This window comes from Microtus ochrogaster, linkage group LG9 (genome assembly GCF_000317375.1).
Source record: "Microtus ochrogaster isolate Prairie Vole_2 linkage group LG9, MicOch1.0, whole genome shotgun sequence".
Taxonomy (NCBI): Eukaryota; Metazoa; Chordata; class Mammalia; order Rodentia; family Cricetidae; genus Microtus; species Microtus ochrogaster.
Genome location: NC_022034.1, coordinates 7,866,126 through 7,882,373, shown reverse-complemented (window position 1 = coordinate 7,882,373; position 16,248 = coordinate 7,866,126). Strand labels below are relative to the sequence as shown.

General features: G+C 44.5%; 1 protein-coding gene across 1 annotated transcript in view; it reads left to right on the top strand.

Moving 5' to 3' along the window:
* Positions 1–16,248, top strand: part of Pacrg (parkin coregulated) — a 460,318-nt gene that overhangs the window by 279,667 nt on the left and 164,403 nt on the right. The window lies entirely within an intron of this gene.

Genomic DNA, 16,248 nt, shown 5'->3' with positions numbered 1-16,248 from the left:
TTTTCTTTTCTTTAAATGACACCAGCAGGGCCTGTAAAACCTGAGGCTTATATGCATTCCTCAAGAGAGCCAGTGAGCTAGTGAGGCAGCCCGGGTGGGTCAGCTGGTGAACAGGCCCTTGGATGTCTTGCACGGGTGGGACAGTGACTTCAGAGGACCAGGTCACAGTCTTCTGAAAGGTCATTCAAGTCACCATGAGAGTGGAGCTCAGTTACTACTCAGCCTTGATGCCTTGCATGACCGTAAGTTAGTCGTTCAGTCTTTCAGGCTGTGTATTTCTTCAGCTAGCAAGTGGCTAAGATAACTATCCCCTAGTCTTCAATTCTGTCAAACCTAAGTGGCTCTGTCCTGGGACGTTCTGTGACACATGGATTCTAGCTACCTCTCTACTCTTCCTTCTTCAAACTCAGAGCAAATGCTCATTACAGTCAAGCCTCCTCCTCACTGCTCTTACCAACAACCCTAGGCAGAGCCTTTTGTTCCAGAACCTTCCCAGAAACAGAAAGACCCTCTGTGGGTCACCCAGAGCCCCCAATCCCCTTTCCCTCAAATGTAATTGATTCCAGCTGCCCAGCTCATGTCTCACCTGGGCTGCTGAAATCAATAGTTTCTGGATTGTATGATCCCCTTGTAAACACTGGCAAAATCAATGTGATCCCCACACCAGAGGACAAAGGACACGGAAGGAGATGCTCTTGATAACAAGCCCCTCACAGAGATGGGGGGAAATGCGGAGTCCCCGCCACTTCCATGCACAGTGAGGCGTTGACACAAACAATATCCACACAGCCAGTTGTGCCGCTGGTGGCAAAACAATATTCAACAATCAAGCTTGGGAACTGTATAAACTTGGTAGCTACAGGAAGCTCTGTATGCTGGGTTTGAAGTATCTAATTAAGTGCATTCAAGGGCATGTCTTTGTTTTTTATATTTGACCCTCTCCCCTCAGCTGTGTGAGTAACAGTCTTCTTCTCCACACCAAGCCTTGGCCCTTTTCTCTTCTCTTCTGGCTCAGAGGGCATCTCCACTTCTCTTTGGGGAATGCGCTTGCGAGCTTGGGTGTACCTGTATCTCAGAAGCCTGTTTCTGACATGTAGTGCATGCATCAAGTTTTAGCCGATGGAATAAGATGTTTACAGGGCCTGAGGGCCTCAGTTTAGAAAATGAATCACTTTTGAAATTCAGATGAATTTTGAACCCTCGACATTTCTAGTCAAACAACATAGGTTTGCGCTTGATTTACCATATTTGGAGTAACAGAGTTTCATAGTACTAAATTTACTGAGGGTTGGTTTGTTTGTTTGGAGCAAGCGTTTGTAAGAGAGAATTATGGGATGGTGGTGGGTAGGATCTCAAGGGACCTGGCTTTTGGCTCACCGCAGTTGCCCTGCTAGAAGGCTCATTTCTCACCTCTGGAGTTCCTGGACTGTAGTTTTCAGGTGAAAGTCTCAGATATCACTTGTGCCAGTTTTGGTCCCTTTTAGTTGCAAGGCAGCAATTACCCATCTTGCTGCCCCGTCACGGGCAGTTGGACATACACTCTCAGAGAAGCTTATACACAAGAACCCTGACCTCTAAAACCTGGGAATCTGAGTTCCAAGGGCTGCTTTCTGCTGCTGATGTTGAGGTCAAATGGAGGCAGCTGCCTTACCTCCCTACCCACTGCTGTTCCAAGCACCTTTCTGACTTAGCTGTTTTCTCCAGTGCCTGAGCCTTTTGCTTGCTTTATCTTTTTCTCTCTCCATTTTATTTTCTTCATTCCCCTCTGGAAGCAAGAATATTTAAAAGCAAGCATATGATGTACATCTTCCAGGGATGGGGGCAAGGTGTTTGGAAGTCGCTGGCCATGTCCGAGGAAAGATGCAGCCTTCATAATCATCTAAGATTTTAGGTGTATACCTCAATCTAAAGAGTGGCATAAACCAGTACAACAATTAAAAACCAAAAATCAAAAGAAGTAAGGAAATCTATGCCAGGCGGTGGTGGCACATGCTTTTAATCATGGCACTCAAGAAACAGAGGCAGGAGGATCTCTATGAGTTTGAGGCCAGCCTGGTCTACAGAACGAGTTCCAGGACAGGCTCCAAAGCTATGCAGAGAAACTGTGTCTCAAACAAACAAACAAACAAAGAAGCAAAAAGATTCGGCTTTTCCAATGCCTTCTTCTGACTTCTGTAACTTTTTAATATATATATTTAAATGCCCGAAAAAGTGCGCTAAGAAAGTTAGGAATGAAAGCGTCCTAATCACTCTGTGTTTAGCTCTTCTGATGAAGCTAATTAACACAGATGGCCAAACATAGGTAAAGCAGTTAGTGATTTATTAAGAGATAAGGAAATTTCATGTGGCTTACTGGATTTTAGTTAGGAATATGCTGCTCATTGGTGACCATAGAGCAGAAGTTTGTAAAAGACTTTGTCACATATGTAGTAATATTTTTAAATTAAATATTTTAGGCCAGGTGGTAGTGATTTAATCCCAGCACTCAGGAGGCAGAGGCAGGTGGATATATGTGAGTTCGAGGCCAGCTTGGTCTATAAGAGCTAGTTCCAGGACAGGCTCCAAAGCTACAGAGAAACCCTGTCTGGAAAAACCAAATATGTGTTTGTGTGTGTGTGTTGCATTATAAGTAAATAAACGTTACACACAAACTGTCCGACCTCACAACGACAGCTATTCCTTTTGCAACACCACGGATGAGTGACCCTGAGAAACATTGTACACGATGCCACCCAGACTCAGAAAGCCAAATACTTCGTGACTTTACTTCTTTGGCAACCAGAAGATATTCAGACTCGAAGCAGCATAGGCTACGGTCATGGTTGCTCGGTGGGAAGAAGTACAGAGAAATGGGTTTGTCACAGGACAGAATTCCTACTGTAAGTTCTAAAGGTCTAATGTATGCTGACTGCAGTTGGCAATTCTGTATTGCAGACTTGAAATTTGCTAAAAGTAGGTATCAGATGTCCACACGTGCGCGTGCACACATGCACAATTATATGAGGTGATAGATATTGTAATTAACTTGATAACTGTAATTATGTCACAATATATGCATGTAAAAATATCACATTGCACACCTTCACTGTATGCTACTTCTTGTCAGTTATACCCCCAAAATCTTCAAAAGTAAGATTTTTTTTAAAAAAAAGTATTATTTGGTAGGTTCATTATGTAGACATTTCAAGACCTCTGGGGACACAGAGAGAGACTTGATATTTAAATTTCCCGGAAGAGCAGATTTATATCTGTGAACTTAGTGGCTCTTGGCATACAGCACAGCCTCCTAGCAGCGACAGGTCTCAAAGGGTGCTCCTGCAGACCAAATGCAGGGATGACTGGACTGTTTCCCACCCCCTAAGCAGGAGCTCGCACATGGCTGGGACAACCACAGGTCCAGTGTGGAGGGAAGCTCTGTGCTCTCACAGACAGGCTGAAATGGAAGGGAGCAGGATGCGAGCCCAGGGAGATGGCTCTCCATAGAGCACCGGCATAAAGCAGAGTGTAGCTATAATCCCAGTGTTCCTACAGCAACATGGGAGGCAGGGGAATCCCAGGAATTCTTGAGCCACCTCACCTGGCATGCACAGCTGCAAACAACAACAACAACAACAACAACAACAATAATAATAATAATAATAATAATGACAATAATAATACCACCATCTCAAATAAGGTGGAAGGTGAGCTTTGAAATCCAGGGTTGTCCCCTGACCTATACGCAGACACATAGACAAACACAGAGAGAGAGAGAGGGAGAGAAAGAGAGAGGTTTTAAAAATAGAGGATGAGGGTATAATTTTATAATGCTATCCCTCATGACACCTGTTGTCCACATTCAGCCAAGTCCACACAGCAGGGGGCCCTGGCATCCCCTCCACATTCCATTCTATTCTAGGGAGATCATCTGATAAGAAAGAAAACTGGCACCCCTCCACCCATTTCATCTGTTAGCCTAAAGAGAGTTGATATTCTATTAGGCCCCTCAGTGTGCCCACACCCTAAAGCAAACCAACTGTTTCAGATGCCACATGCTCCAAGGCACAGAAGTCTATGCCAGGCATGGAAGACACGCTCTCCAGGGTCAAGCCTCTGAGCTCTCAGCCTGAGACACAGGCATGATCTTTAGGGCAGAGAAACATCATGAATGCGGTTTAATTTGTTGGATGGAATTCTTAATTAGTTTTTGTATCTGAGGTGATGAGCTGAGAGTCAGAACGACCACGCGTTTATCCTGTGCTCTGGAACACATTAGGGCCACGAGGGGGGACGGCAGCTCAGGTACAAAGCAAATAGAGGTGCCAGCTCAGCTTAGCAATGGCATTTTGAAAGAAGTGAGTGGGAGCAGATGTCTGCTTGTGTGCTGTTCCTATGATTTAGGTCAGAGCTTGGGAGACTGAGCTAGGGTTCACGTCAACAGACTAGAGATGAAGAGAACGTTCAGAAGATGACAAACTTTGCCAAGGTGGATGTTCAGAGAGACGGTGATTCAGGCCAGCTGACCCGTCAGGCATGGTGACACACACTGAATTCCAGGCTACACGGCTGAGGCAGGAGGATCAGTAGCCCCTGGTCATCCTGAGCAATTCACCAAGGCCTGCTTAGAAAACCCATCTTTTCATTGTAGGAAGGAGTCTGGGGGCATAGCTCAGTGCTGGAGATGGAGAGCTTAGGTTTGACCTTCAATGGAAACATAAGGAAAAGGAAAGGAGAGAGGGGAAGGGGGAGAGAGGGAAAAGGAAAGGAGGTAGGGAGGGAGGAAAAACTTGAGCACCAGCAGAGTCCTGTCATTTTAGAAACCCCAGGAGCAGGTGGCGAAGCCAGGTGTTGCACTCGACTCTAAAGACTGAAAGTGCCCAGGGCAACACTCTCAGGGGTGGAAGGGCAGGATCACCACACTGGCCATTTGGCAGGCTTCATCTCTCCTGTTCTCCACAGAGGGAAGAATTTGATCTGGGAGCTGGGGGAGAGTGTGGCTGTTTTCCCTGCAGAGGCAGTGAGGGAGCCAGTGCACAGCCTACTGTGGCCTTGGCATTGGACGGGGGCACGGACTGGGCTCACGCAAGACCCCTCAGCAAGGGTTTCCCTATCAAGGCCCAGGGATGAGGAAGCCGGTAAGGTCATGGTCAGTGCAAGAGCTTGGAGGATGCAGAACAGAGTTCCCAGGAAAGGTCTGCAGGAGCTGAGGATGAGCTCATTGAACTCAGTCATTGCTCAGCTACGAAGGGGATGCAGGCTGTGAGCTGACTCCGAGAGATGGAGGAAGAGCAGAGAGGTGAGAAGCAGGAACCCATTCTTCACAGCTTGATAGGCCATTACTAATGCCTGCTAACAGTGACTCCTTCAGCACCAACAGAGATTAAATACCAAGGTTGCCACTCAGCCCACTGCTTGCTATTTGTGGATCCTTCCTTCTGCGCTCTTAGGAGGAACTGCTAACTTGTCTTAAACTCACCCCACTTTACCTATCTTATTCCCTGACTTAGCAAAGAACTGGTTTTAAAAATTCAGAGGGTGTCATATTTATTTCCTATACATCTCGTCACTTACGATGTATGTTTGTAAACAAATATGTTCCAGTTTTTAGGAGACATATGGTTTCTAACTTGTTTGACTTAATAAGGTAACAGAAGTTCCGTGTTAAATCTGCCTCTAAGGGCTGCAGTCTCTGAACAATTTAATTAGTGCTCTAAGAGCATCAGGTTCCTGGGCAGAGCTGGATTCCCCGCTCTCTCCCTGCCCTTCCTTTGCAGACAGGCAGACCAGTCCTCGCAAAGAGATGTGGAGAACTCTGAAAACGGAACAAATAAAGAACTTCCCACTCCTCTCCTCTCTGTTCCTGGAAACACTCAAAAAGGCCAGTTTATTTCATCTCTAGATCCCCTCTGACAATGCGTGGGAGAAACCTGGAGAATGTGTGAGAAGACCGTCCAGGGACAGTGTCTGTGTGTCCTGTGGCTGTGGTCAGATTAACCAAAGGGGCAGCACAACCCAAAAACACACTGGCGAAGCAGAGCTACCCCCGCAGACCCCAGGGCCACCAGTTTCTGTCATCTTCCAGTGTGTGTCTGACGGCCACTTAACCTGAGAGGTCCGGAACCCAAAGAGAGTCTGCTGCAGCCTGGCTCTGCAACAGGCTCCTGGTCCATGTCCGTGGCCCACCCGCAGCATGTACGTCTGAGGTCTAAGCCTGAAGTTATTCAGCAAAGAGCTCAGGGGAGCATCACTGACACCCAGTGAGGACTTCACAAATAGTCTTTCTTGACACTGTGGCCACCGGATTAGCAGCTGTCTGCTCTAATTGGACTGTGTCCTCTGGAAAGAGAAAAGCATCCCCGCCCATGCCCCATGCCCTGCACAAAGAGCTCAGAGGAACTGCCCAGCCGCACCTGTCTCGAAGGGCATCGAGTGAAGTCACGTGTCAGACTTCATGAACTGCAAACCGGACAGTTAGAGAAAGATGATACTCACATGAGGGCTTTGTTGACGACTCTCACTGGAGACAGCTGGGGAAGAGGGCAAGGACAGCCTGACGATACACAAGCACTCCTTCAGCTGCCTTGTTTGTGTGAGGGGGGGAGGCGCTAAAGGAAGGGTTGGACCCCGCATCCCTCCCTCTGCAGCTTCCCTTCCAATTGTAATGTCAACACTGTTGCGGGTTCATTTTGTTGGTGGTGCTTGTTTTTCTCTTATAGCTTTAAATGCTGGGCTTGTTTTGAGGGACTGGAAGTTCAGATGAGCACTCTGGCACCTTCCTTTTCTGTCTCCATGTTGGAAAGGCCAAATGTTCCTTTCTGGGGCCCATGCAGCCTCTGGCTTCCTTCCCAATGCACTGTGTGGAGTGGGAGTTTTCCCATTCATAACACAGTAATGATTCAGAATTGCTGCCCTAGCAGATGGGGCTAGGGGAGGGGCCAGGGAGGGGCTGGGGGAAGGGGCGGCCGGAGCTTTGATCTTTGTGGCTCCAAGATTAATATGATGAGGTAGATGACGTTAACCTTTTGTTGTTATTTTGCTTTTTAAGACAATGTTTGTGTAGCCCAGGCCATCATCCTATGACTCACTTTGGGGACTAGGCTAGCCTCATACTCAGAGATCCACCTGCCTCTGCCTCCCAAGTGCTAGGGCTAAAAGTATGTACCACTACTGCTTGGCAGATAAGGCTGTTTTGAGGGCTGACCTAGTATGCAATCACATTTGGAAAGACGAGTTATCATGTGATTCCCACTGACCATCTAGAAGCTTCTATATATGTGCCTTTAATGTGCACACACCCCATTAACCAAGCCTGCACGTCCTCAACCTTAGGGACTCCATCAGTGAGGCGCTCATGCTCTCGCAGGCCACAAAGACATTTGACCCCAGGCTTATGGGATGGGAGACAAGTTTATACCTGAGAGGAAGACAGATTATACAGAGTTTCTGATTTAAGGTCCTCCCCTGGGCCAAGGTGAATTCCGCTTCTGTTTTTAACTCCCCTCTCAATAGGGATCACTCCTGTATCAGAATCCTTTTAAAAAGAAAAACAAGCTTTGCTCCTGAAGCGTATGGAGCCCCTGGTCCTCAAAAGACAACCATGTGAATCTTAGTGAAGAAGGAACCTTCCCCATTAAGTAGAAGAACCTCCCCTGCCTGTTCCTTGTCATGGAACCATAGCTTACCAGAGCCTGGAAGCATCTATCCATCAGGTTTCAAAATGTTGCTTAAAGATCGGATGGGAATTTCTCTGAACCCAAGAGATATCTGTCTAGGAAGCCTCCTACTTTCTGGATCAAAACCATGACATCAAAGCACCAGCACTACAACCTAAGAAATGACTGTACCACCCACACCCAATTAAAGAGGTGTTTTCAGAAATGACAGAATGCGTGAAGTGCAGGTTGAGATTCACCAAGCTCCATTTATTGATCAAGAGCCAAAAGTTAAGATTAATTTCGAAGACCAAGTTTGATGAAGCTGTTTGCGTACTGTGAAACACGGCGTTTAGATAGTTCTGTTTCTTCTTTTCCATTCCTTGGATGAGAGTCTGTCATGACGCAGAGCCCTTATTTTTAGGGCCACAGAGTACTCTTTACCTCTTGTTAATATTACACTCCCTTTTTCTTCCAAACCCGCAACCATCACTTCTACCACGGATGCAAGGCTCTTGGGGACTTCTGGGAAGTACATAAAATGTTTGATATATGAATAAGAATATTTAGATAAATGCTTGAAAGGTCAGACAGACACAAGTTCTTCAAATTCCACATATATTTCTATATTCTTCATCTTCATAACATTTTAAAAACACATTCATTCTTCAATTTTTCCAACTTTATTAGCATATAATTGATATACAAAAAATTAACACCATAATTTTGTATAATTCGATGAGTTATGTATAAAGTCATGTTATCACCAAAATAAAGATGATAAAGAGACCCATCATCTCCATGAACCACCAGTGTGGCCTCTTCTGCATGCCTGACTCTTTTTAGCAACCTTTCATGTGCAAAGAAGCCACGCACTTATTGTGAGTGATGTGCACTTTGACATAATGTCTTCCAGTCCATCCTTCTTGTCAAATTTGGTGGGTGTCCCTTTCTTTTGAGGCAGAGTAATATTGTATTGTATATATGAACCATATTTTCTTACCTATTTGTTTTTCAATACACAAGCATTTGCATATCTTGGCCACTGTGGGCCAATCTGTAGAAACAAAGAGTCCATTTTGCCCTTAGGATTGTGATCTTAATTCTTTAGGATCCAAATTCCCATGGGTGGAATTCTGTTTTAATTAGGGTTTTATTACTATGAAGAGATGCTATAACTACAGCAACTCTGATAAAGGAAAGCATTTAATTGGGGCTGTCTTAGAGTTCAGGAGTTTAGTCCATTGTCATCATGACAGGCGGGCATGGTGCTGGATAAGGAGCCAAGAGTTCTACATGGCAGATTGGCAGGCAGCAGGAAGAGAGATGCACTAGGCCTGGTTTGGCATCTAAAACCCAGAAGTCCACCCCCCCCACACCGTGGCACATGGGTGGTGGGTTTTGGAACCTCTATCATGTTTTCAGTGGTTTTCTAGTTTCAATCTTTCTATAGCTTTCAAGGGTTCCAAATTTATCACAACTTCCTTAGAATTTTATTCTCTTTTTTACCCAAGATGATCGCCATTCTTGTGGCAGGTGTAAGGTCATGTCTCATAGTGGTTTTGGTTTCTGGTGGCATCTAAAACCTCAAAGTCCACCCCCCAGTGGCACAATTTCTTCAAGAAGTCCACACCTACTCCAACAAAGTCACACCCGCTTAAAATGCTGCTCCCTATGAGTCCGTGTGGGCTATTTTCATTCAGACCACCATGCATTCCTTCCTCCCCATGACCCTCCCTTTTGTTGAGTTGACATAAAAGCTAGCCAACCAAAGGGAGGCTCCAGTCCCTCACAGTAACACCCACAAGCTTCATCTCTTCTTCTTTATGTTTTTAAAGAATTGTATATATTAGTACTGTATTTCCATCCCTCTCCCTTTCTCCCTCCAGTTCCTCCCGTGTCACACTCCTTCTCCCTGACCTGGCACTGGTCTCTTAACTTGGCAACCTGTGACTACTAGGAAGAGCATAATTCTGCTTGGGGTGACTCTGATAAAACTCTTTTATATGATTGTACAAGTTAATGTTTTAAAACTTCGTGCCAAACAGTGATTCCATTTGCCACAGGGTATCAGAATACATTCTATTTCTCTCAAGAACAAATGCAAGTGACCATCCCATTAGCCCCAAGATAAGCCTGACACCTGTGAATGGCTGGCCTCTACATGGCCCCCAGAACCACCATAGGGACCCCACAGTACCCAGAACCTCCATAGTGACACCACAGTACCCCAGAACCACCACAGGGACTCCACAGTACCCCAAAACCACCATTGGGATGCCACAGTACCCCAGAACCACCACAGGGGCTTTCCAGTACCCCAGAACCACCACAGGGACTCCACAGTACCCCAGAACCTCCATAGGAACACCAAAGTACCCCAGATCCAACATATGGATATCACAGTACCCCAGAACCACCATAGGGACACAGCAGTACCCCAGAACCACCATAGGGACACAGTAGTACCCCAGAACCACCATAGGGACACAGCAGTACCCTAGAACCACCGTGGGAACACCACTGCACCCCAGAATCACCATGGGGACACCACCATACCCCAGAACCACCATGGGGACACCACCGTATCCCAGAACCACCATGGGGACACCTATTGAATCCCTTCCTCCCCTCTAGATGACTCTTTCCACTTCTGTTCATTTTACAGAACTAATTTCTGTGGCATTTTATTCGCATGCAGCCTTGAAACCAAGAATGTCTTGAGTATTTATGAGGCATTTACAAAAAGAACAGAGTGAGTGCCGTTTAGACAGGTCACAATAATTCTTCCGCTCTCTCTGACACCCAGTGTCTCCAGCTTCACCTCCCTTCCACACGTACTCAGTTAAACTAAACTATGGCATACAAAGTCATGGCAGAAGAATCTGAAAGGGCGCTGCAGCGGTGAGAATAAAATAACCTCAGCAAAAAACACTCCTGTTATCTGCAAATATGTTTAGATTTTGTTATGATTTTAAAAAATCCAGCATAACCATGAGGCCAGAGAGATGGTTCGTGAATAGTGTGCTTGCCACACAAGTGTGAGGACTTCAGTTTGAAACCCTAGAACCCATGTAAGGTCAAAAGCAAAAGCTGTGTCTGTAATTTCACCACCCCTGAGAGACTAAAGATAGATGTGGGAGAATCTCTAGAAGCTCGTTAGCCAACTAGCCTGGTGGGCCAAGTCGCAAATCACAAAAGACTCTGGCAAGTGCGGCAAGAGCCAACAGTCGAGGTTGTCCTTAACACATGAGCTGTGGCAAACACATGGCCACATAGGTATACATGCATGTGCATACCACACATATGCATACCACCCACACACATATCACACAGACACACAAAAACACATGCGCCGCACACATATATACACAAGCACACACATACCCACAAACATGCATAAATACATATACATACACACCTTACACACATACACTTGCACACACATACCCACAAACATGCATAAATACATATACATACACACCTTACACACATACACTTGCATACACATACCCACAAACATACATAAATACATATACATACACACCCTACACACATACACTCGCGCACACACACACACATATTACATACACACACACCTTATCTGCCACATGCACACATGCGTATACCACACATGGACATACACATGTGTACATGTAAATATTTTGTTTTGTTTTTAATGGGAGCCCCAGTGTCCTAGTTAAGTGTCTATTCTGTGATAAACACCGTGACCAAAAGCAACTTCAGGCAGTAAGAGTTCATTTCCTCTTACAGTGTGCAATCCATTATCCAAGGGAATCAGGGCAGGAACTAAGGCAGCAACCTGGAGGCAGGAGCTGAAGCAGAAACCACAGAAGTGTGCCGCTCACTGGCTTGCTCCCTATGGCTTACTCAGCCTGCTCTCTCACACAAGCCAGGCTCACCTGCCCAGGGATGGCACCACCTACAGTAGGCTGGTCCCTCCCACATTACTAATCTAGAAAATACCCCACAAGTTTGCATACAGGTCAATCTGGTAGGGGCCTCTCTGCATTATTACCTCTCCCCAGATGACCCTAGCTCATGTCAAGTTGACAGAATAAGGAGCACATGAGGCAGAAAAGAGAGGGTGGTTCTCCTCGACTCCCAAGGATGCCCCACGGCCTTGCTGTTGGCATGCACAGCACCCCTCTGGGACCATGTGCACACAGGAGTGTGTGGAGCTGCTCCCTTCCCACCCAGCTCTGCATGCTACATGGCAGGACACTGGCTGTGCTGAGCGATGCTGAGGCATGAGCCCCAGTGTTGAGATCCCCAACGTAGGTTAACACTGACGTGGCGAGTGAATGGTGGGTGCCATATCCAAGCACTCTGATGCCAGCACTCTGGTCAGCCTCTTCCTTCTGTGATTATGGAGTTAGCTGCAACATTTGAGTGACAGGAGACTCGATCATCCATAGGAAAGCATGAAGACCCTCCCTGAGGTCTGAACAGCGCTGTCCCCAGATCTGGCAGACATCAGACAGTCCTGGCATGGGTCGTGCCCTGCCCATTACATACCATGTTTCCAAAACCGTGAAGCACACTATCTGTGAAGTGCCCAGCGCCTAGTGACGCCTTTGGGGGTAGCCGACCTGTGGCAATGCTGTGAGCTGTCTGGGCAGGAGTGGAGTGTGCAGTTTTTATCTGTCTCACTGCCTTCTATAATCTGTTGTATAACATGAGGGTGAGGATATGCACCATATGTTTTTTTTAATATTTCTTTGTTCCTTGATTGTGGTTTATTATTTTCCAAAAAGCTTAGAAATTTCCCATTTCCAGGAGGTTTCTGAATTTAAAAAGTGTAATCATTTTTAAAATACCAAAATTGGTAAGATTATCTGAAGACCATGATTCTCACTGCTCAGAAAAGCCACTTAAGAATGGATGAAATTGAGTAAGGAAAGCAAAAGCTTCATTTTCGGGACGTTAATCTAGGCTTCCTATGGAAAGAGAAGTAGAGCTAAGAAATTATCCCGCACCATAAATGGAGAGTGAGTTTAAACATATCGTAAGAGTCATAATTTAGTTCAAGTCAGGAGTAGCTGAGCGAGAGAAAACTTGATTACTTAGAGGCACTAAGCATGTTAGAAGGAATACAAATGCCTTCAGCCAGGGCAGCCACCGCGGTCCGGCCGCTTCGGGCCTGCTGCTTTGATGAGAGCCAATAGACTCTATTAAGGCTGTCCATCGGGGAGAAAATGAATTTAGGATACCGTTGTCATTTCTCTTGTCCATAGACCAAGCTTTTTAAAACATTGAGCCATATTCATGCAAGTTAGCTAACTTAATTTACAGCTGGAATGGAACCTAAAGTGGTTAGGGCCCTGATGCTCCCGTCAGAGGTTTTCAAACGCTGCCATATTGTTCGCATGAGCTATGGAAGACACAGCTAACACCCTCACCAGAGTGGCCATGGCCATGAACTCAGGTGCCATAGAGCAAAACTGTGTGCCAGTGACATACAACACGACTTAGCCCAACTGGAAGTGATGGAAGATGTGCACTTAAATAAAGACGTGGGATACATTTAATTCTTAGAATATGTGCGTACGTGCGTGTGTGCATGTACAGGTGTGTGTGGGTGTGCATGTGGGTCTATCATTGGTTTCCAGGAGCCATCACTCTTTTGAATAACTTCTAAGGAAATTATAATAAAAACCTGCAATGATAAAATTTGATAGACATCTCTCATACCATATGTTGTTTTGGTAGGAGTCTGATGGTATATATTACATGTTATGCATAAGAGAATATTGTAAGAATGATCTAAAATATTGTGGAAAGTACCTAACATGTATGTGTGTTCATGTAACCCATGAAGGTCTGCATTAGAATCAGTTTTGTCACAGATGGCGTGTCTGGGGTCCACCCTAGTCCCTGGAAGACAGCCCAGGGAAAGCAAGAGAGGCTTGGAATTTAACAAGTGTGTTCTGTATGTCACAAATATAATAACCAGAGCTTTATGTAGAAGGGATGGATGTGCGTGGTACGTGTGTGTGTATGTGTGTGTGGTTGTGTATGTGGTACATGTGTATATGTGTCTGCCTGTGTCTGTGTGTGTATGCATGTGCTATACATATATGTGTGTGCATGTGTCTGTGTGTATGCTGTACATGTATGTCTGTGTGCTATATCTGTGTGTGCATGCATGCATGTGTGTGTATGCGTGTGTGTGCTATATGTATGTCTGTGTGTACTGTGTATGTGTACATCTGTATGTTCATGCTCACATTCAGTTTATGTATGCATGTACAAATACAGAGGCTGATCAGTCTAGGTGTTATCCTTAGACACCATCTACCTGATTACAAGCCCAAGTAGCATATCTAGTTTTTTTGCATGGATGTTGATGATAAAACTCTCTAATCCCAGGGACCATATTTTGAGATCTTATCTGTTGATGCATTAATAATCTTAGGATCAGATGTAATCCCATCACAGGTAACTGTTATTTGCATGTGTTTTTTTTGTTAGGATGTTAGCTTAGATGATTGATAGATGATAGATAGATGTTAGATAGATAATAGATGATAGATAGATAATAGATGATAGATAAATGGATGGATTGATAGATAAAATAGATAATTGATAGATGATAGATAGATAATGGATAGATAGAAAAATAGATAGATAGATAGATAGATGATAGATAGATAGATAGAAAAATAGATAGATAAATAGATAGATAGATAGATAGATAGATAGATAGATAGATAGATAGATAGACCAATGAAGATGAGAATGGATGATTCATTCTAGAAAAATGAAACAACAAAGCAAATGATAAAAGAATTAGCACAATCTTGTGTATCCAGACGTGTGTGTGCACTTCACAAAACTCTTGAGGATATCTCGAAACAAAATAATTAAAAGAAGAACTGCAAAGGACTGAATAAGTGATATCTCGAATAAAGAACTAGGGAACAATAAAAATATGCAGTATTATAAACTCAAAAGTATGTAGTTCTGTGTGTGTGGACTGTGTGCACCTCACCTCACTAAGACGAAGGGGGCTGCAGTGGTTGCCAACGTAGGTTAAAGTTGACATTGTGCCTAAGTCATCTGTGCCTCCTAGTCTCATTGGACCAACATCTGGCTGTTTCCCCACTTCCTTTTATCCTTCCTTTCCTATGCCATGTTTTCTTTTCCTCAATTTTTCTCCTTATTGGAGGAGGCCGCTTGTTGGTTCCTGGCCACTTAGCCCTGAAATAATCACACAGAAGCCATATTATTTAAATCACTGCTTGGTCCATTGTCTCTAGCTTCTTATTGGTAACTCTTACATCTTAATTTAACGCATCTCCATTAATCTGTGTATCACCATGAGGTCATGCCAGCAAAGTTTCAGCATGTCTGTCTCTGGTAGCTCTGTGGCTTCTCCCTGACTCCACCCTTCTTTCTCCCAGCATTCACATTAGTTTTCCCTGCCTAGCTCTTCCTGCCCTGCTCTGATATAGGCTCAAAACAGTCCTTTATTAACCAATGGTATTCACAGCATACAGAGGGGAATCCCACATCATTTCCTGGTAATCTGGAGGTTTGGCATCTTCCATTATCTTAAGAGGTCTTAACATTTCTTCAAAGGCAGCTTAGAGGCCCTGGACACCCACTGCCTCTCTGTTGAAAACATGCATGTGTAAGACATTCATACTTGTACTTGCACTAGTATGCATGTAGTTTTTGAAGTTGTCCCCAGCATAGGCTCCACCTCACTACCCATTGATCCCACAACTAAAATTCAGGCTGGTTTAGTGGAAGCAGCAGTGGAAAGTCCACATACCAGAAACACTGCAACATTGCATGCATCCTCGTTTGAACAGGGAAATCACCCTCAAAATGTGACTTTTTTTTGGAAGTAGAGTGCAGAGATATAATTGGTTAAGATGAGATTGTAAGAAAACACAAACCAAGGGAATTATAGAAACAGAAATCATAAGAAAATGATCAGTCATCAAAAGAACAAATAATCCAATAAAAAAAAATGGAGTACAGACCTAAACAGAGAACTCTCAACAGGGGAATCTAAAATGGCTGAAAGACACTTAAGGAAATGTTCAACATCCTTACTCATCAGAGAATTGCAAATCAAAACAACTCAGAGATACCATCTTACACCTGTAAGAATGGCCAAGATCAAAAACATTGATGACAACTTATGCTGGAAAGGATGTGAGATAAAGGGAACACTCCTGCATTGCTTTTGGGAGTTCAAACTGATACAGCCCCTTTGGATACCAGTATGGTGATTTCTCAGAAAATTAGGAAACAATCTTCCTCAAGACCCAGCAATACCACTTTTGAGTATATACCCAAAGAATGCTCAATTGTACCACAAGGACATGTGCTCAACTATGTTCATAGCAGCATTGTTTGTCATAGCCAGAACCTGGAAACAACCTAATGGTCCTCGATTGAAGAATGAGTAAGAAAAATGTGGTACATTTACACAATGGAGTACTACACAGCTGAAAAGAAGAATGACATCTTGAAATTTGCAGGCAAATAGGTGAATCTAGAAAACATCATATTGAATGAGGTAACCCAGATCCAGAAAGATAAATATCATATGTCCTCACTCACAAGTGGCTTTTAGACA